Source organism: Vipera ursinii (assembly GCF_947247035.1).
Source record: "Vipera ursinii genome assembly, chromosome: 1".
NCBI classification, from domain to species: Eukaryota; Metazoa; Chordata; class Lepidosauria; order Squamata; family Viperidae; genus Vipera; species Vipera ursinii.
In genome coordinates, this window is record NC_139512.1 from 33,756,596 (window position 1) to 33,777,085 (window position 20,490).

At 40.8% G+C, this 20,490-nt stretch overlaps 1 protein-coding gene across 2 annotated transcripts in view; it reads right to left on the minus strand.

Moving 5' to 3' along the window:
• The window catches only part of LBHD2 (LBH domain containing 2), a 58,182-nt gene extending 47,110 nt beyond the window's left edge, over positions 1-11,072 (minus strand). For both annotated transcript variants that reach the window (XM_083360396.1, XM_083360397.1), the window contains exon 1: positions 10,865-11,072. The gene's annotated coding sequence lies outside the window, so the exon portion shown is untranslated. The remainder of the gene's footprint in view (positions 1-10,864) is intronic.
• Positions 11,073-20,490: the final 9,418 nt, after the last annotated feature.

Here is a 20,490-nt window from a genome sequence, read left to right on the forward strand (position 1 = left end):
ACTGTGCCACCATGGACCCTAAGGTGTGCAGAGCTTCAAAAGTCAGAAGGAGGCAACACAAATTGAGTTTGTTAAATTTGCAATCCTATATATAGCCTTTTATTTAAATCTAAGTCCCAGTTATCCCCTTAGGTTTCTATGGCAAGTGTCTTTTGGGAAAAAAGAGTGATAACTTACTTATCTGTTAGGGTGTCAATATTTTAATGCTTAAACTGCCCAGAGTCATTTCTATATAAGATGTGTGGCAAATAATTTTTATAAATAAATAAATCCATAGCCTTTAAAACAGCAAAGCTGGTTGGGGAATTCTGGGATTTGAAATCCACTCATCTTCACGTTGCCAAGGTTGACAAACCCTGTGGATAAACCACCTGCATGACCTCAGGCAAATCTGTAATTGTCTGGCATAGGATTTGACCCAGCATTCTCAATCTAAAGCTAACTTTAGAACAATAAACTATGGGCTGGCTTTCAACAGGAAGAAGGAAAAGGTGAGAAAGTCTGATAAGATATACTTATACAAAATTGTTATATTGGTTAACTCCCATTTCCCTCACTTTAGACATCATTTTGCCAATTTCCAAAGGGTCTTAACCTAAAAGCGAATCTGCAGGAGGAGCACAAGCTAAGCAGTGGACAGATCACAGGAAGAGATTTCATATATAGGTCACCGAATAAATAACTGCTGAAGTAGAGACAGTTCTGGCACAGTCTTAATGTGGATTTTCATTTGGAGAGATTCTTATTCTTCAATGTCAGAATATCAGCAGCTAAGAATATCAGCAGCTAAGAATATCAGCAGCTAAGAAAGTACTGTTGTATTAGACTGAATTCATGACCTTACCATTAACTTCTCATAGACAGCAACTTGCCTACTGTAGAAAAAAAAGCAGAATTACACTTTTTCACATACCCCAAATCCACTGGATTACAATGAATGAAAATGATGAAGGACGGGTTTTTATTTTTACACTTAAAAATCACGAGTTCAGAAACAGACGGATTTCAGTCAGCGAAGCAATGGTTAAGAAAAAAGTTCACGCCCCTGCGGCTCCTGAGGGAGGGCACTCAAGTCTTAATGAGTCAGGCAGATCTGTCTTTGAGTAGGTGGTACATTAGGTATTCTGATCTCAGGTTTTAAATCATAATCTCTCCTTTCAACTGTACAGAAATCAAATTAATATCTTGCTGGAGTAAGAACGGTAACACTAGTCGGGGCCATAGTAATTGCATTTTGGATCAGTTGCAGCTTCTCAGACATAGCACTATCTATATCGAATATTCCAGTAATGTGACTCAGATCTTACACAAAAATAATAAAGATTTGTTTCATGAGCCTACATCGTATTCTTCCTATGTTGATAAAATGCTTGAACTGAAAATTGATTTAAGGTTATCCGACAAGCCTGATCACTAAAGGATTCCAAGAAGCTCTATATTTAGGCTGGTTCAAAGACAACAGGAAACTACCATTTCCTACACACTGAACTTCCCTTTTTTCTTAGTACAAGGAAAGGAGAATGATGTTTGTTTGTGAACTCAGTGGTTTACTTCATCTGTGGTAGTTTAATAAAAACTACTACAAAGCGGTATGACAAAAACAGGTTTTTTTTAAACTATAATTATACTATTAACTATAACTACTGTATTCCTCTGATGACCACCTAGCCACGGGATTAACAATAATTGAATCTTCCATGTACTTTTTAAAAAGTTTGAAATGTAACATTCAAATGTCAATAGTTAAAGGCTATGCAGATTTATTTATCAGATTTATACACCACCAATCTCACAGTCTAAGTGACTCTAACCAGTTTACAAATATAAAGTTATAATTTTGTGATAGCAAATCAAAAAACAGGGAAGTCTGGAAGTTGATTTATGGCAACTGGACTGCTTTTTCTTCTTGCTTTGAAATGTTTTGCTGCTTAGGCAAGTAGTTTCTTAACTTTCAGAGAACTCTATCTGGATGAATGAGAATCTTCACTGACAAAAACAGGGAATCTTTTTAGTGGAGGCAAAATCCAGTTTCCATTGCACACATCTCTAAAATATTATTTTTAATCCTGTGTGGTTGAAAAGTGTTTGGACAATGCCTGCGTAAGCCAAACAGTCTATTTTTTTAAAAAAAATGTTTCCAATAATCAGAGATGAGTTTTCAGTGCTCTGAACAGCTTCTTGCTGTGAAATATACAAAATAGTAAAAAGGTAAAATAAATTATGCAAAGTATCAGAAGCCAAGGTAATTACTGTTCTTCAAGGAATGGAGGGAGATTAATTCTGAGTGCTAGGACTGTGCAGGCTTCAAAAATGATTTAAATTATTCACCTCTCTCCATATGTAATTCCTAAGGCACCTGCACCTTTTTCACGTGGAAGTTGGGGAAAAAGAATCTGCTTTAATTAGAGGTTCTGTACTCATGTGATTTAGTCCTACTAACTGCAAACAATTTTGAAAATGTTTTCTTGGCTCAGTCTTCTTACATTGAAAATATGGATCAACCTGATTAGCAATAGTATATGGTATAGTGGTTAGGATGGTAGATTTAGGATCAGGGAGTCTCAGATTCAAGTCCTTCCCCAAACATTGAAACTCCTATTGTGGTCATAGCACGATTACTTTCTCTCAATCCAATTCTGTCTTAGAAGGTTATTCTGTGGGGAGAAAATGGACAAGAAGTAATAATAATAATAAAGCTGGAAGGGACCTTGGAGGTCATCTAGTGTCCAACCCCCTGTTCAGGCAGGAAACCCTATACCATTTCAGACAAATGGCTGTCCAGTCTCTTCTAAAAAACTTCCACTGTTGGAGCATTCACCGCTTCTGGAGGCAGGTTGTTCCACTGGTTAATTGTTCTGACTGTCAGGAAGTTTCTCCTTAGTTTCTCCTTAGTTCTAGGTTGCTTCTCTCCTTGATTAGTTTCCATCCGTTGCTTCTTGCCCTGCCTTCAGGTGCTTTGGAGAATAGCTTGACCCTTCTTCTTTGTGGCAGCCCCTAAGGTATTGGAACACTGCTATCATGTCACCCCTCACCCTTCTCTTCATTAAACTACACATACCCAATTCCAGCAACCGTTCCCTATATGTTTTAGCCTCCAGCCCCCTAATCATCTTTGTTGCTCTTCTCTGTACTCTTTCTAGAGTCTCGACATCTTTTTTACATCGTGGTGACCAAAACTGGATGCAGTATTCCAGGTGTGGCCTTACCAAAGCATTGTAAAGTGGTATTAGTACTTCACTTGATCTTGATTCTATCCCTCTGTTAATGCAGCCTAGCACTGTGTTGGCTTTTTTGGCAGCTGCAGCACACTGCTGGCTCATATTGAAGTGATTGTCCACTAGGACTCTGAGATCCCTCTCACAGTTACTACTATTGAGCAAGGTACCCCCTATACTATACCTGTGCATTTGGTTTTTCTTGCCTAAGTATAAAACCTTACTTTTTTCATCATTGAATTTCATTTTGTTAGATAGTGCCCAGTGTTCAAGTCTGTCCAGATCCTCCTGTATCTTAAGCCTGTTTTCTGGAGTTCAGCTATTCCTGTCAGCTTGGTGATGTCTGCAAATTTGATGAGTTCCCCATCTATCCCCTCATCCAAATCGTTGATGAAGATGTTGAAGAGCACTGGGCCTAGAATGGAGACCCGGGGCACCCCGATTACACACTTTCCTCCATGTAGATGCAGTTCCATTGATGAACACACGCTGAGTACGGCCAGTCAGCTAGCTATGAATCCATCTGGTGGTGATGCTGCCTAACCCACATTTTTCTATCTTATCAAGTAGTAGGTTGTGGTCTACTTTATCAAATGCCTTACTGAAGTCCAAGTAAATTATATCTACAGCGTTCCTCTGGTCCACTAATTTTGTCACTTGGTCAAAGAATGTAATAAGATTTGTCTGGCATGATCTGTTTTTGACAAACCCATGTTGGCTTTTTGTAATGACTTTGTTTGCCTCTAGGTGCTCGCTGATTCGTTGTTTGATTATCTTTCCCAGAATCTTCCCAGGTATTGAGGTCAGGCTGATAGCTCTATAGTTTCCTGGATCCATTTTTTTTCCTTTTTTGAAGGAAAACTACATCAGCTCTCTTCCAGTCCTCTGGTAGTTCCCCAGTGCTCTGGGATCTTTGAAAAATATAGTTCAGTGGTTCTGACATCACATCTGCCAGTTCCTTGAGAACCTTGCAATCCATCTGGTCCTGGTGATTTGAATTCATCTAGGCTGGATAGGTTCTCACTTACCATTTTCTTGCTGATCTTAACTTGTGTTTCTATTCTTTTTTATGGCACTGTTTTTGATAGGTTGGACTGTTTTTTTCCCTTTGTATAAAGACAGATGCAAAAAACGAGTTAAATAGTTCTGCTTTCTCCCTGTTGCTTGTCACCTTCTTGCCACTTTCTCCCACTAGTGGACCAATCATTTCCTTAATATTTTTGGTCTTTTTTTACATGTTGAAAGAAACTTTTTTTTTTAATTTTTGACTTTGGTCACAAGCCTTAGTTCATTTTGAGCCTTAGCTTTCTTTACTTCATCTTTGCAGGCTTGGGCTATTTGTTTATATTCTGCCTTAGTTATATGCCCCTCTTTCCACTTTCTATACTTGTCCTTTTTATCTTTCAATTTATCAGAGAGTTCTTTATGCAGCCACGCTGGTTTCTTTTGAGAGCTGTTATTTTTCTTCTTTGTTGGTATTGTGCTAGACTGGGCTTTTATTATCTCATTTTCAAAATTCCCCATTCTTCTTGAGTTGTTTTCCCCTTGAGGATTCTCATCCATGGAATCCTTCCCAAGCCCTCTTTAAGTATATTGAAATTAGCTCTCTTAAAGTCCAAGACTCTAGTTTGATTCTGTTCTATTACTTGTGCTTCCATAATGTTGAATTCCAATACTGCATGATCACTTCCCTCCAAGGTTCCTGTGGCTTCAACACCTTCTATCATTTCATCTCTGTTAGTGAGAATTAGATCCAATATGGATAATCCCCTAGTTCCCTTCTCCACTTTTGGGAGACATCTCTTTTATACATTTTTTCATTGCACCAGCTACAGACATTGTGACTAATATAACCAATGCCTTTCCCCTTACTCCATTCCTTTAGCCACATATTGAATTCTGCTATACGCTGGCCTTTTCCATTTTGCTCCTTATACACTGGTAAAACCTGAAAAAGTGAGCCTGCAGCCTATTCTGCTGAGTTCCTGCCCCAAGCTCTGGAAATCATTCTGCACAGAGAGTACATCTTTTTTGAACAGATTGTTTGTGCCAAGATATACAATAGCCTCCACATCACAGTCCTTGCTGGCATTCTTGACTATTTTAAAAATACCCTTCTTGTCCAACCAGAAGGTGGCTTCTCTTTTTGGATGCCTTTCTCTTCTTGCATGACTGATGTGTAATACATGACTCGCACTTCTCCCTATCAAAAACAAGTTCTTCATCTCGGACCAAAATCCCCTGCTTATTTGAGTTATCATCACAACTACCTTGACCTGTCTCTTTAATGTCCCTATTAAGGTCAGCAAGGGCACTGTATCTGTTATGCAGGGACACAGCGAAAGCTTTGTGTTTATGGTTCACAGCTCTCACCCTGCCAGGTTGTCCACACTGCCCTTTTCCTGCAGGATCTTTGTGGTAGAGGGGACTGAGCACAGAGACTCAATAGAGTAGAAGGGCTGAACTTGACACCTAATTTCTGCCTGAAGAGCACAGATTACAGACCCTAGATAAATAATTTGTCCTTGTAGACTAGTGATTTGTTTACAGATAGGACAGTTTCCAAGTTTGAAAAGAGTACTGCAAGAGACAGCTGCAAAACAAGTGTTGCACTGAATTAAGCCAGACATTCTGAGATAAAAAGAATCTCAGGTGCACTTGCCCTGAATGTACTGCTGCTGTTTTTGATTTTTAGTTATATGATTCGTGTCGTGTCGCTACTTTCCTCCTCCACCCTCCTCCTTCTTAACTCACAGATTGTAGCTCTTCCCAGCAACCTCTGGGCAGTTAAAAGTGTTATATATGTTCCCTTCAGCGCTTGGAAGAAGGCAGGATATAAATTTCATAACTCATATCATCAAACATATAGCACTTTCAATTAAATAAGGACATATTTTAATTCATTTCATAAATATAAGTACTATCATATTTATAGCATAATTCCTAGTGTATCTCAAGGAAAAGTCTTTGGTGTGATACTGTGTGTCAAAATATTTACTGCTGGATTAAACAAGATGGAAGTCTGTGATCATATAATACATGGCTAACACATACAGATAAAGCTTCCTAAGTTTATGTAAAAAAAATAAAATGTTTAATGTACCTTTAAATTGCTCATTGTATATATAAGGAAGAAGTTGGGAGAACCAAATCCTAGGGTCCCAGTTGGGCAGTTTAACCTATTTAAGGCCATTTCTGGGATGCTATGAGGATTCTTGCCCTCAGCAGGGGATTGGACTGGGAGACTTTTAAAATTCCTTCCCTTCCTATAATCCAATGATGTTTTCCAAATTATAATATTAATTTTAAAAATACCCATGCCTCCTTCTTTTTTCAAGGATGGGGAAAGTTAAAGTTGCCTCTAATGCTGACAAATTAAAAAAGAATGCATCTGTACCATGAGGAATGAAGATAAGGAAGGTGACAGCAAAAAGAGTGCATGTGTTATACACACATCTGTTTCAGTGATAGGAGTTTGAATTTGGAAGGTTTCAATGAAGTTCAGGGAAACTACTAAGGTAGCTAGAATAGTCTAGAGCAGGGGTAGGCAACCTTGGCTCTTTTATGACTCGTGGACTTCAACTCCCAGAATTCCTGAGTCATAAAAGAGCCAAGGTTGCCTACCCTGCTCTAGAGAGTCCAAGTATGATATTTTTCCTGTAAATCATGGCATCACACCTTTATCGTTTCAAGCTCAGCTATCTTTCAAAAAAACAAAACAAACCCACTATAAAGACATTTCGTGTGCTGTTTCAAATATCTAAAACAATGGGGGGAAAAAAGACATATCTTAGCCAGCATGGCTCACTGATACCACCTACAGCTGTATGAAAAATGAATCACCTGCTTCCAGTCTAAGAAACAAGAAAAAGAGATCCTGGATGCCAGCAGAAGGGGTGAGGGGAAACATACTTTTAAAACCCACAACCCTAAGTTTGTGACCAAAAAAGGGAAATGCTGACTTTTTTCCCCCTAACCGGAAGATACAAAAATATACTCATTGTGAACATTCTTGATGATGCTTTTACTGACTATCAATCTCCAAGGTTTCATAGGAAAGGACTTACACCTTAAATTCAATATGTACATTGTCAGTTTTCTAGGGCACAGCAGATTAATTATTTCTATAAATGTAAATGGAGGTGTGACGTTGTCAACCTGATTGGAAAATGTCAAAAAAAAAGCTAGCCTTTTCACACCAACAAGTTAACTGCAAAGAAAATATTGCTGTACTGAAGTGGCATCTCTGAAGAAAAAATACCCCCCCCCATATGTATGCTATGGGAAATAGATTAGCCCAAACCATTCGTTATGCCATGTTGTCTCCAATGTAACTCTCATTAGAGAGCTGAAAAAGATGTGCCATCTGATATACATGCATAGTATGTTGAAGCAAAGGAAGACTACAGAGAGTAAAATATATGTGCATAATTGCTATGTGTACAGTTGTTTTTCCATTTTGCCTACTTTCAAGAGGATGAAACAACACTGCATAAACTAGTCAACATAAATCCATTGCCAATCAATAATGGACAGCAGTCCACTCAACTTTCCGGGAGGGGCAAGGACTCTGTTCAGAAAGGCAAGGATATTAAAGACATGGATTGTCTGAGGAAGCCACCTGAGATCAAAGAAAGACAAAGAAGAATATGCAAGAAAATTAAAGAAATGGGTTTCACAAATCTCTAGCTTTTAAAAGTATTCAGAAATCCTCTTTTGAATCCTGCTGTGGCACCTGAGGTCATTTGAATTCTGAATTATTTATTTCTTACCAAGGATTGTTAATGCCAGTCTCTTTGTGGCACACCCTCTACTTATTATTGGTAATATAGCCTAAAGAATATGGCAAGTATAATTTGCATCTTTGTTCTTTCATATATTACAAATATAAAACCTAAAAGAAAAGCACACTTTACAAGCACTCATTACACAGCGATATGCACACCCACTCTTTTTGTCTTCACAAGGCTAAAGGACAGGCGGATACACAATATTTACAATATCAGCGCTAAGCAATGCCTCCAAGCAGATGAGGCTAGAGTGTACATAACTCCTACAGTTCCCTGACTTTCATTCTAACTGTTCCAGTAAGTAGTATGCAGCTCTAAACCCTGAAGATATGAAATGAAGATCAGCCAAATCAAATTTTGTATTTAAGTATGCATACATATCACATTTGCATAGAATGTCACAGCAAAGTTCTAGCTGACAAGCAAATTTGCTGATAAAAATGGAAGCCGAAAATTCTAGCTTGTCTCTCTTCTCTAGAAATAATAATTTATTGTTTGTTATGGGATCTGACTTGTAAAAGATACAACAATTCAGGTTTTGAGACTAAATATAATACTTAACTTATTGGTTTTTATGTCAGCAACTCCTCAGGGGCTCATATCCTGTTTTACTTGCTTTGGAAATCCATAAACATAGTTACGCACAGTGCTTGTAAAAGAAAAAGGTGCCAGAACTCACACATGTCATACAACCCACCTTGCCTACCCTATAAGGTTCCATCCAAAAAAGGTGCCGGAACTCAGTTCTGAGCGTTCAATGACAAAAAAAGCCCTGGTTACGCAGTACAAATGTAAAGTAAAGCTATATTAGCTGTGGCTTCTGAGGTTTTCTGTGCTTGTACAAAGTGAAAGAAAAGGAGGAGTTGGGACATTTTTTGAATTCCTAAATTAGGCTTTGTTCATCTGAATGTGGCCAATAAAACATACTGTATGTAAACACCCCCCCACCCCCACCCCCCAAAAAAAACCTGTTCAATTTTTGTCAGAACTGCCAGGCAATTATTTTTGGGTGCACAATTACTAGATTTAGGTTTGCAAATGCACAATGTGTGAAAGGATTCTGTAGGCAAATTATTTTCTTCGACTTTTGATCCTCTTCTATAAAATGGGGACAGTCATTTTCTGACTGGGCTCCAGGGCATATGAAATAAAAGCTAATGACAGTAATTCATCTATACAGTAGATGAAATATGAACAATGGCAAAGTACAGACATGCAATTGTTTTACAGATATTCACATGAACAGCTCCTTTATAAAAAAAAGCTAGATCAATATATTACTATATGCTTTGTGTAAGAGAACCCCTTATCCTGCTTTCTTCCTCTTTTTTCCCCCACAATGGCTTCTATCCCATTTGTCTCGGCTTCCTTGTCTCCCAGTGCAATCTAATGCCCATCTCCTTAGAAGTCTGACCCACTATGTTCAATTCAGTTTATTGCCCTGTGCATGATGCAGAGAGGCACTTCTGATTTCTGACTGAAAATGGAATATGGTAGTAGATTTATATGATCATCATCATCATCACCATCCACTTTAACTTCCACAGCATTGCATACGATGATCAATTATTACCAGCTAGAAAATACTTTGCTTAACCAGAGGGAGAAACCTGCTGTTACAGGAATTTCAGGAAGAAAAAAAACACAAGCTATCGGGTAATGTGAAATAACCGGATCCTACAAGTTCTGATTCTACTCCAGAAAGGAAGTCTCTGCCCTCTTAAATGGGAAGAGCTGACTACGAAGGAAGCTCAGCTCACAAACGGACTGACCAAGGCTCGAATTAAATTAACCCGTCTCCTCTCCACACACTTCCCCGGCTTCTCTCCTGCCCGATCCTCCTTTCCGCCACCAATCTGAGCACGTCCACGTAGCTCCTTGGGCTAAAATGTTTCAGCACGGAAATTCCTTGCCTCCCGCATCTGTCTTTTTCTTCCCTTCCCCACATTATGGATCAAGCGGGGGTCCCGTGCCCGGCGTTTTCCCATCTTCGCCCATGGAGGAAAGAGAGAGCGAGAGAGAACGAGCGAGCGAGCGAAAGACCCGTTCAGTAAAAACGCCAAGCCCGAGAGGATTTGGTCTCCCGCTAGCCATCGAGCCGGAAGAGCTGCATAAAAAGAGACCTTCCTCATCCTCTCTCTCTCTCTCTCTCTCTCTCTCTCTCTCTCTCTCTCTCTCTCTCTCTCTCTCTCTCTCTCTCTCTCTCTCTCTCTCTCTCTCTCTCTCTCTCTCTCTCTCTCTCTCTCTCTCTCTCTCTCTCTCTCCCCTGCTTTTGCCACCACGCCCTGTGGCCTCTGAGGGCCCCAGAGGCACTCTTGGGCCTTCCTCCTCTTGGGTCCCCAAGCGAAACCATCAGCCCGACCTTTTTTCCCCACCTTTTTTGGCCCCTGCAGAGTTTCTCTCCAGTCCGGTTGCCTCCTGGAAAAAAAGCACCTCTGGGACAACCCTGACCCGGATGACTGAGAATCCCCATAGACTTTCTTCAGTCTTCCCTCTCTGCCCTTTGGAGTCTTTCTCCCTGCCGCCCCCCTAGAAAGCGCCCCGCTGCCGGCTCCTGCCCCGGGTCCTTCCACGCTCCCTTCTTTCTGCCTCTGAGCCGGGTGCCATCCTTTGGCTCCCCTTTCCCGCCCGACGCTTGCTCGGCCACTATCCGGACTTCTTTCCCGGCTTCACTTCCCAGCACCTAAACATGAGGAACTTTCCTCCTCCTCCTCCTCCTCCTCCTCCTCCTCTGGCTGGCTGTGAGGGCATTCCTGGCTCTCCTTCCTTCGGACCTCTCCTCGATGGGACCGCGGACCGGTGCCCTGCAAGTCACCTGGAAAACGCGGGCGGGCAGACGGGCGGCGGCCCCGCACTTACCTGCTGGCGCCAAGGGCCGCGGCGGCGCTTCTTCTCTGCCCGCCGAGTCGGGGCGCGGGCTGCCTAGGGGCTCGGAGCGGGCTGCGGGCAGGCAGCGAGCGCTCGGGTGGCCATGCACGGACGGAACCGAGCCCGCTCGCGAAGGGAGCCTGAGCCGCAGCAGCGGCACCGCGCGTCAGGCAGGGGTTGCTCCTGGCATCTCCGTTCGTTCCTCCTTCTGCCGGCGCGGTCCTTGGTTGACAGGCAAAGCAGCTCGGCGACTTTCAGGAAAGGGGAGAGGAGGAGAAAAGGCGGCGGCCGTGGGGAGGGGAAGAGGCGACGAAGTGGCAAATCCCACCCCGTGTTCAATAGGGAGCGCCGCCCTGCCTCGGATACTTGAGGATGCGCCTCCTTTAAGGAGTTCAGGGGCCAGGCTCCCCTGGATTCTGTAAAGTTATCACTGGGTTTCCCCCCCCCCCGCCTCCCCGTGGGGTTGCTTTAAATGTTGACCCGCGCTTTGGGAGGTGGGTGGGGCTTGCCAAGTTTCGAAACTCTACAGAACTTTCTTCTGCTTACTGTAAATGCCTCCCAGAATGTGGAATGATCCTTTCTGGCTTGGGAGTAAAAGCATTCCCGGGTAGATTTTTCTAAACAACTATATATATGGAAGTTGTTTGCCACTGCTTTTTCCGGGTTATCTTTCGACTTCTTAATATAGTGTAGAACAGCGTTTCCCAACCTTAGGAACTTGAAGATGCGTGGACTTCAACTCCCAGAATTCCCCAGCCAGCTATGCTGGCTGGGGAATTCTGGGAGTTGAAGTCCACGCATCTTCAAGTTCCTAAGGTTGGGAAACGCTGGTGTAGAAGTCTAGACTATACTGGTGGCTCTTGCACAAGATCCACTAAGATCAGCCCTAGTCACCTGAGTGCTACCATTTGCTGCGGATGTGACCTGAAGGCAATTCTATTTAACTCTGAAACCCATAAAGCAGTGTTTTGGAGGCTTGACAACTGACTCATTTATGACAATTGTAGTGTCCTGGGTTAATGTGATCACCTTTTTCAAGCTTCTGACAGCGTGAATGGGGAAGCCAGATTCACTTAACAACCGTGTTATAACGTAACATCTGCAGTAATTCACTTAACAACTGGGGCAAGAAAGGTCATAAATAGGGCCAAACTCACTTAACAACTGTTTCACTTAGAAATCAAGAGAGATTTTGGGCTTGAGGTCATAAGTTGAAGACTACCCATATCTGAAAATGAAATTGCCTAGAAATTGCAGGCTTATATGTTAGACTGGAAATCTAAATATTCTACAAGAAGGCTATGGCAAATCACTTCTACAGTATATAGGGGAGTTATAGTGCTTCAGATCCAAAGCTGAAAAGATGCTTTGAAGTAGACATAGACTCTCATGTTAACATTATACTTCTCTACACTTTTTTTTTTAAAAAAAGCTATATATTTTGTTGGACTTATATGATAGAAACCAGGAGACTGTGAGTTCTTGTCCTGCCTTACACATGAAAACTGACTGGGTAATTTTGTGCCAGTCAGTCAATTCCTGTTGCAACTAATGGATCCATATGGATTGATTTCCCCCCCCCCCCAACACACACATACAAAGCAGACCCTGCACTTGTGAGAAAACATTAGGAAGGGGGGAAAATAATGTTTTTCAGAGTAGTCAGCTCAATAAATGATTTAGTATATTGGACACACAGTTCTATTTTGTCTATTTCATTTTACAGCATTTCTTCAATAAGTAAGAAACCTGGTTCAAGTCCCATCAGCCCACTTTTAGTTTTTTAAAAAATATTTACCTTCCATTTCTAGAAAGTAAATAAAGTTTGCTTACAGCAACAACTAAAGATTAACTATTTATTTTCTTCTTCCTCCCAAAATCTGCAAAATATTTAACATTTCTGGGAGCTGTTCAGTTGTCCATGATTTGAATGAAAGTCCAAAGAGGAGAGCAACAATGAATCTCAGCAGTGAAATCATTCCACAACCTCGGAATCATTACAGTGAAACCTTCTACCTCCAATGTAGAAGCATATTTTAAAGTCAATATCAAGGGCTCACTTACATAGAATAGTTGTATTAAGAAATATATTAATCAAAAGGTATTTTGTAAAAAGAATAAATAGAAGTATTAGTAATAGTTACAGCAAAATTACTTAGGTTAGAGTCAGACTTAAAGCAACAGAATTCATTTTGAATTCTGGATGTTTCCTAGCATGTTTAGTCCAAAATAACGTCTGTGAAATTCAGCTATCCCTCCTGATAATTGAATAGAACGGAACATACTCAAAAACACTCCTTTCCATACCAATGAGGACTGTGCTGTACAAAAGATCCCTTGAGGTGAATCTGAGCAAGTAGCGTAGCCTTCTCTAGGTCAAGGATGCTGGACAACCCTATGGTCTCTCTTATGTCAAAGTAACTTGGACAGAAATCTCTTTCACACACACAAAGTCCAGTCTAATATACATCTCTTCAACTCTACTCAAGAAATAACGAACAGTAAACACGCAGGTTTCCTTCTGAGGAAACATGCTGATGATTGTGTTATAAAGTTGTGTTCTAACCTAAGTGTTCTGATACTGAAAATAAACAATATAATGTCTCTGAAGAAGTTCTGATTTCTTTCCCTAATAGGTTACCATAACCCCTCCTATCCCCCATATTAAGATCCACAGTTTCCAGAGAATGACTCCCAGGATTTTTTTCTTAAAGAATCAGACTAAACAAAAAACACAGCATTTTACATTAAGTAAAAAAGGTTTTCTACTATAATGATCATTTTTTAAAAAATAAATAAATTAAATTGCCTATAAATTCTCTTGTGTGTATTGCAGTGTATGCTTTGTATACAGGGTATGTAGTGTATACATTGCAGTGTATACTTTGACTTTCCTCACTATTTACATTTGGGAAAAGCAAACTCGGGAGAAATTAAGACATATAAACCATTTTACCACCCATCAACATGACAGCTGGCTAAGGAGGCCAATATAGGAAGGAATATACTGTTGTATGGATATCTTCTGTTTGTACAAGTATGTAATTGTGCAAACAGACACAGTATCAAGTGATCTTTTGCCACAATCTTGATCCTTCTCAGTTTATCACATACACTTCTTACGTAATCCACTCCCACAGTATCCCATTTTTATGTTCCTCCTGAAATACCCAATTCACACTTTTATAAAATGTTCATACTTAATAATACATATAGATAAGTATGGATGCAGAGTTAAAACAGCTTTCATCAAAGTAAAAGACTTGAAAAGAAGTGGCCAATGTGATTGTATAATCTGTGGCTCATGTCAATACAGAACTTTAGAATTAAATTCCCAGTGTTATATATGTAATGTATCTTTGAAAAAGAAATGTCCAAGAGAGGTTAGGTATTTAACTCATTTGGAGGGTTTTTAAGAAACTCAGTAGGAACTAATTGATTTTCTTAGACAACCATGACATTTTATCCAAATGTTATTGACTGACACTTCACCACCACCTCAATTAACATGTATAGAATATTTGCATGCAAAAGAGTTTTCCTGTCCACCCACTTCCTTGTAGAGAATTATAGCATCTGTATATTTCAAAGGCAGCAAAACAATCCTATTATTGTGAAGCAACATTCCACACTTTCTATTTGCAGTAGCTGCAAGCATGGAACAGGTCAGTTTCACAATGCTCAGTCACAAAGTGCAAGGCTACATTAAAATTTGCAAGAATTACCAACTGAAAGGTTTAGTGAGTTCAGTAAATTATTATTAACAAAATAGATTTGGGGAAAAAAGAGGTGGGATGGCTCAGTGGTTAAAGACGCTGAGCTTGTCAGCTAGAAAACTGACTGCCTGGGTTTGAGACCCGAGAACTGCATGACCAGGTGAGCTCCTGTTACTTACTCCAGGTCCTGCCCACCTAGCATTTTGAAAGCATGCAAATGTGAGTAGATAAATAGATACCACTTTGGTGGGAAAGTAACAGCATTCCATGAGCTTCAGCCACATGACCATGGAAATGTCTTTGGACAACACAGGCTTCTCAGCTAAGAAACAGAGATGAGCACCACACCCTAGAGTCAGACATGACTGGACAGTGGAAACTTTTACCTTTATTAGGTTGGAAAGGTTTAGCAGAAAATCTTCTTCGGAGCCATTTCTTTATACAAAAAAAAAGCAACTTCAGAGATGGCTGTCCAATTACATCCTGAAAAAATGAAAGCTCTTAAGAATTGGGACCACACATTTTGGTTAGCCATGGTATGTTTAAGTATGGTTTGTTGAATGAATCACATGCCCAGATTCATATACCACAAAAACCCTATGCACATACTGTAGCTGCTGGCTTTATTCCCCACTTGCTTGCAACTAGAAGCAATATTTTCATGCTGCTGTGCTGCACCTGGCAGCTATTATTACTTTTCCCTCCTTGAGCCAACCAGGATTCCTTCCAGATTTTTTTCCCCCATGGTGAATAAAAAACAGTTTTAAAGCAGCAATCAGTTCGTATCCTAGTGAAGTAGCAAAATTTGGTGGGATAGTAGCAAAAGTGCAGGAAGGAATCCCAAGGTTAAACAAGATGGGTGTTCCAGCTAATCAGAAATTACCTCCTGCTCCAGAAACACACTGTTAAACCATCTTTGTAGTATTTCCTCTGGAATGAAAGTTAATTGGGTTGGTTTCTCAATTCTATGGAAGCCACAAATTATCATGAAAGAGGAAGGAAGGAGAAACACCTGTCTTGGATTGGCATAGTCCCATAGGTGGAATGGCTTACATAAAACCCAACTAAGGAGTAACATAATGAATAAAGCCATTCAAAACCTAATTCCATTTTTTTTACAGACTATCATTTCAGATTTCTGGCAAGAATTATTTCCTAGTACCCCACTGCAGGAAAGCAGAAAGAGAGAAAATAAAATTATGAAACAAAGAAGGAAAAAGAGGAGTGATGTAACAAGAGATGGCCCCTGCCAATACTGTCATGAAGTTTGTGTTAGATTCCTCCCTCTGTTTCTCCCTTTCACACACACAACGTTCACACTCTTATTTCACACTCCTCTTCTGTTTCTGTTATACAGCCAGAGTTAAGAGTCTGGGCTATGTCTGCCTGACATGGTAGCTATTGTGTATCGGGTTCTGAAGCGTAGTGAAGACGCCAGGCAGATGAGTACAAACGAACAGTTGCTTTATTGACAATCATATCTGTACTGAGGGGTTAGGGTGTACATGCATTCTTATATACCTTCATACAACCAATAAGATTGAACCCAACAATCCTGCCACTTTGGCTCCCGCCAGAACAGTTAGAGTTCAATACAAAATGCAGGGGAACTGTTAGCTCCCACTATACATGTGAATAGATGTTTCCCAAACCTCAGTACATAACAGTAACCATGTTAGCGTAAGCATGCTATTTGACCATATTAAAATAAATTTAACAAATTAAGAAATAACAAATATTATGGTTAGCATAATCTTGGTTTACTCAGCATTGGTTTATTTATTTATTTATTTATTTATTTATTAAATTTTTATACCGCCCTTCTCCCGAAGGACTCAGGGCGGTGTACAGGGCAATAAATATCAAAATGTAAATACAAAAGTTAAAAAAGAGTTAAAAAGAATTAAATAATCATGCCCAGTATAATACAATGATTAAAACTATGTTAAAATTAGATCCAACCCCAAACCCATCAAACCAGGCCAGATTGTTCAAATAAATAAGTTTTTAAATCGCACCTGAAGGAGCGAAGGTCGGGGGCCATCCGGAGCTCAACCGGCAAGCGGTTCCATAGGTCTGGCGCACCCACAGAGAACGCCCTCCCCCTGGGGGCCACCAATCGACATTCTCTGATCGGAGGCACCCTGAGGAGGCCCACTCTGTGGGAGCGCACTGGACGGAGGGAAGTTGATGCCGGCAGCAGGTGCTGCCGTAGATAATCCGGACCCATGCCATGTAGGGCTTTGTAGGTCATAACCAGCACCTTGAATCTCACCCGGAGGGCAACTGGCAGCCAATGCAGCTCGCGGAGCAGAGGTGTAACATGGGAGTATCGGGAAACCCCCAACACAACTCACGCGATTGTGTTGAATAATAAATTAACCATACAGAGTGGATTTGCACAATATACTAGCCTAAAATGTGACTATAGTATATTGGGTGAACACAAACTATGTGGTATAGAAGATACTGGCTGGATCCACTGAGCACACACTAACCCATAACAAGATTTATTAGATTTATGGCTTAGCATGTTGTGTGTTTCTAGCCACTGAGGTTCATTTTTCAATTTCTGATCATCACTGGGTTGTAGAGAACATTCAGTTGGGTTATGTGATTGTAAATATACATTTTATACTTCCAGAGTCCTTTCTATTTCTAAATAGCAAAGTAGAGTCTGGGAGTACCGCATATTTTGTGACATTATTTCATCTTACAGATTGTCAGATCTCTAGCAAGATCAGTGTGGCTATCATATATCTTAGGGTATGCCTTCTGTGGATCTATCTGAATCCCATGTCCTTTATGAACTAACTGTGGTGCAAGCCTTTAACCACATCAAGAGGCGCTTCCAGGGGAGACATTAAATTGCTTTAGGCATATTAGGCAGGTCCAAGAGAACAATCAGGATAATTTGCTCCCCAGTAAACTTGCAAATAGATCTACTGTATTTAAGCTGCCACAATATTCAGTCAATATAGAGTAAAAAAACTGTGGAGAGGGGAAAAAATAGAATTCTTTCTTTCTCATAGTTATACATATTTATCTTGATGATGAATGAGGGCCTAATGCTCTGGTATTTTTAACTGACTGACTGGAGTGACTTTAATGGAGCAACTTCCTGCTGTTGCTTGGCTTCCTGTGGCAGGAAAACACTCTAACAAAACCGCCCTACCATTAAAATGACTCCATTTCTATGAAGCTCAAATCATACAGTTGAAGGAAACCAAAGATTCTAAGTTACTTATTAATGAACATTCTGAAATAAGTGAGGGTATTAACCTGTCAAAAGGCAGCTGATGGCCTTCTTTAGACAAGTGTTTGCTGGAGCCATTTTTTGTCTCAGAGCCACACCTGAATTCCAAGAGAAAGAAATACCATGTCAGAATACAAAAGTCATGAATATATACATTATGTAGACATAAAGGGTGAAGGATACATCATTTAAGTCAATAACGTTTTTTTTATATATATATCAGCAAGAAGTGCTGTCTATGTGTTTTTACCAAGACTGAGAATAAAGGGTTAGGAGAGGTATGATTCACTGAATCTCTAGCTTGCTGGGGGGTTTTTTACCTTTATTTTCTTTAACGGAACTCAAAGCAAATTGACTGGGTTCCCATACTTTGCTTATTCGTGGTTAGCTCAGAAGGAGCCAATCTGAGCAGGCCTGCCTGGAACATTTATATAGAAAGAATAAAAATGCCTCAAGTATTTTACACTAATCCACTAATCCACTAATCCATCTCATTCCAACAGCTAGAGGCTTAATTTCATCTGTCATGAATCTGGCCTTGCCTATGATGGAGGTTGTTGAAAGCACACTCCACAATACGCCCATTAGCACCTAAGTGTCACAAGACGCCCTACCTTCTTTTATTTGCATGCAGCACTCTAGGTTTGATCATAAGTCACCAATAAAGGAGAATATTTCTAGCTCAGGGTTGAAATGAGGGGTCCTTGGTGCTCTCTGAGCTTGGTTGTTTTCTTGCAAACATTTTATTACCCAAACAAGGTAACCTCATCAATGCTAATCCTAATCATAAATCAAGCTGCTTTACAATGCATCTCTTTGTTAGTCCTGTGGAAATATAGTTAACAGATTTGGGTAAGATCAACAAATCAACTTCATTAAGATTTTTGATCCACCTAAAGGGCAGCTGGAAGTACCTGTTTATTGGACCCATGCCCCTCCTGGCTGGTTTATGCAGCCCGGGAGAAGACACGAGGCTGGTTCCAGGCAGCAATAACTGCTTCTTTGAGCGAGGGTGTTTTCCCTTCCACCTTGAAAGAGGCGGTGGTGAGGCCCCTCCTCAAGAAGCCCACCCTGGACTCGGCGATTTTGAATAACTATCGTCCTGTCTCGCAACTTGGGTGTCCTCCTGGATTCACAGCTCAGTTTTGAAGATCATATAGGAGCCGTGACCAGGGGAGCTTTTGCCCAGATTTGCCTGGTGCACCAGTTGCGTCCCTATCTGGACCGAGATGCTCTACGTACAGTCACTCATGCGCTCGTGACCTCCCAGTTAGACTACTGCAATGCCCTCTACATGGGGCTGCCCTTGAGGACCACCCGAAGGCTTCAACTGGTGCAGAATTCAGCTGTGCAAGTTTTGATGGGAGCTTCCCGATACTCCCATGTAACATCTCTTCTCCGTGAGCTACATTGGCTTCCGGTTGCCCTCCGGGTGAGATTCAAGGCGCTGGTAATGACCTATAAAGCCTTAAATGGCTTGGGTCCGGACTATCTAAGGGAACACCTGCTGCCAGCATCATCTTCCCATCGTCCTGTGCACCCCCACAGGGAGGGCCTTCTCAGGGTACCACCGGTTAATGAATGCCGGCGGGTTATTCCCAGGAGAAGGGCGTTCTCTGTGGGTGCACCTGCCCTATGGAACCAACTACCCACAGAACGTAGGACTGCCCCCGACCTTCGCTCATTTCGCCAGGACCTGAAAACTTGGCTCTTTGATCTGTTTGGTCCAGACTGTGGGGTTGTTAATTTAACTGGGTTTTAGGTTTACTCTTGGGTCTTGAATTTTAATTTAATTGTTTTAACTGATTTTAATTTTTGTATTTCATGGTTTTAACTGCCCTGTAAACCGCCCTGAGTCCTACGGGAATAGGGCGGTATACAAATTCAATAAATAAATAAATAAATACTGGTTGAGCTCAGTCACATTGTAGTGTACCTTGTGACAAACCGCATTACAAGATTGTGTTCTTAGTGTTAACATAAATATAATTTTTTTCTTAAAAAAACTAAGTTACATTCAGTTCCTACAGTTAGTTTCTTTCAGTTGTACAAAAGTACTCTGACAAAAAATTGAAGATCAACATAGGAAAATTCAAAACAGAGAAAAGGAAGGCTTTCATAGGTGTTAGTGTGTTACTTCGTGGGGGACTGGACTACCAATAGTTGCTAGCTTTGATGGCTGGGTGATACTTTCTGAATCCTTAAATACCAGCTGCTACAAAGCACCAGTGGAAGAGAGCAGCCACCTTCCCATCAGTCCTTGCGACCTTTCCAGATGCACCTGAGTGACCAGCATGAGGCATAATGATGATCTCCCCTTGGCCTAATCCAGCAAGGCTTCTTACTTTTATATACTGTTCAGTAGGAATGTGTTTAATCTGCTTTCCATCAAAGTCTATTTTATATTCTGGGTTGAAGATTCTGCTTTAGATATGCAATACAGGTAGTCCTCAACTTACAACAAATGTTTTAGTGTGCTTATGCACTGTTGTACTGTAACTTTGAAGTGACCACTGAAAATTACATCAACATATAAGTGACTTGTGACTGTTTTTCACACTTACATCTGTTCCAGCATCGCCATGGTCACATGATCAAACTTCGGATGCCCAGCAACTGGTTAATATTGGTCACAGTGTCCTGGG